Below are 2201 nucleotides of genomic sequence, written 5' to 3' on the forward strand. Positions count from 1 at the left end.
TCTACCCGTCCGTTTCTGTGTGTTGCCGCCGGTAGAGTTATCGGCTGCCAGACGGGTCACTCGGGGACCGAGCTCCGGCTACGGAGGAAGGACTTGCGCAGGGTGGGTCCGGAGGCGGGGCCGGGCCGGGTCTGCACGAGGCAGGGCCGGGGCGGAGACGGCCCCACCTTCGGAGAGCGGCGCGAGATTTGGTCCCTACACCTCTCTCAGTTTTTCCTACTCCTCTACACCTACTTTTAAACTCTCTCCTGCCTGTCTTGTACCCCATTGATTAAAAAAAATGAACTTTGCATGTTTTTGTGTCTCTGTTTTAATTTTTTTTTCCTTCTTCTAGTCCTTGTTGCTTTTAAAACGTTCTATGTCTACTTTTATACCATGTACTGTTTTTACTTTAAAAATATCTTTCGTCCATCCTTAGCAATGCCTTTTCAAAAAGCTGCTTCCTACGTGTGGGGCTGGAGCAGCCCAGGTGGGAGCCATAAGTGAGGATGGGGCTGACGATTTAAAAAGCTGCAGGCAGTGCTGGACTGGGGTGGCTGGTGAGGATCTGGGTCTTGTTCTGAGGCTGTCATTTTTCACTTGCATGCTCATTTCCCTGGGGTTTTTTTGGTGTTTCCTTTTCCTTTTCCCTCTGTTCCAAAATTTATTGATACTTGCTGGATGTTTTGTCTGTTAAGAAGGTCTGGAAGTAGAAGCCGCAGTCGGTGTCTGGGCTCGTTCTGTTCCTGGGCTGCTCTGGTGTCAATGCTCTGGTGCCTCTTCAGTTGAAGGCAGCTTTGAGCTGGCCCAGCTCTTTGGGCAGGGGTGTTTCGACATTCACAGTGCGTGTTGTGTGTGGCTTTGGTTTGGGTTTTGTTTTTACTTTATTCTAGGTCCATTGTATTTTACTGGAATTCCAGACTTTATTGAAGATGGTACCTTGTTTTCGTGTTTGTTTGTGTTCTTTTCAGCAGATTTATTGTACACTAAGCTGCCGATATCATCTCTCTTCATGGGACTGATGGTGAGATCATCTGGCAGGGCTTAAGGTGAGCGTTTTGTCTTCATCTGTGTATAGGATTTTAGCACTTCTTAACAAAGCAACAGGGACATAAGGCCCAATGTCTTTCTGGGTATGGGATGGTTCCTGGCCTTTCCAGAACACCCACAGAGGACCGTGTTGTCCCTAGAACATCTGCAGCTTGCAGCAGGCACCTCGTGGTTTATAAGTCTCAAAACTTTTGTTGTATTTTTTTGTTTGTGGTTTTTTTGCTGTATTGTATTGTATTATTGCCTCTTGTTTTGCGTTGTATTGTACTGAATTATTGTATAATTGCCTGTTTGATTGTATTGCACTGCATTATTGCCTCTTGCTTTATTTCCTCTAGTTTTGCATTGTATTGCTTTGCGTCGTATTATTGCCTCATTTATTATTGTTTCTTGCTTTGAATTATTGCCTCTTGTTTTGCACTCTATTGCATTGTCTTATTGCATCTTGGATTAATGTACTCTATTGGATTAGTGACTCTTAGATGAATGTATTGTATCTAATTACTGCCCCTTGGTTTAACGTATTGTGTTATTGCCTCTTGCTTTGCTTTGTCTTGCGCTGTATTATTGCCTTTTCAGTTGTGTTATTTCCTCTTGTTATGCATTGCATTGTTTTGAATTATTGCCTCTTTATTTGTATTTAATTGTATTATTGCCTCTTGGATTAACATCTTGGATTATTGGATTGAATTACTACTACTTGGATTATTGCATTGGATTGGTTTATTGCCTCAGCATCCAGGTTACTTGATTGAGACTGCTTTTTCAGAGGCAGAGGGACGAGCTGCGGGAGATGGAGAGGAGGGGAGCTGAGCGCCATGAGAAGGTGGGCTGGCGCATGCCTGCAGAGGAAAGATGCAGCTGGTTGCTTTATGACTAGCTTAAAGGTTTTGGATGATCTTTCTTATTCTGCAGGTGCAAAGTGCTGAGCAAAGTGGGATATCAGTGCTGGTGGTGACTCGAGCAAGGTGAGCCATGTCTGGTGGGCTGCAGTATTGGTTATTTCTCGGGTGTGGTGTTGCCGGTGAAGTTGTGAGCTTCCTTTGTTTGTGTTTTACAGGTGCTGCACAAGCTTGAACGTGGTGACATGTGAGGGGCAGGGCAGGCGAGCGACTGAGGTAACAGAGTAGGAGACGGGAACGGGTGCAGGCTGGCTGTGGTTTTGGGCAGTA

Source organism: Mesitornis unicolor, unplaced genomic scaffold (assembly GCF_000695765.1).
Source record: "Mesitornis unicolor isolate BGI_N332 unplaced genomic scaffold, ASM69576v1 scaffold27872, whole genome shotgun sequence".
NCBI classification, from domain to species: Eukaryota; Metazoa; Chordata; class Aves; order Mesitornithiformes; family Mesitornithidae; genus Mesitornis; species Mesitornis unicolor.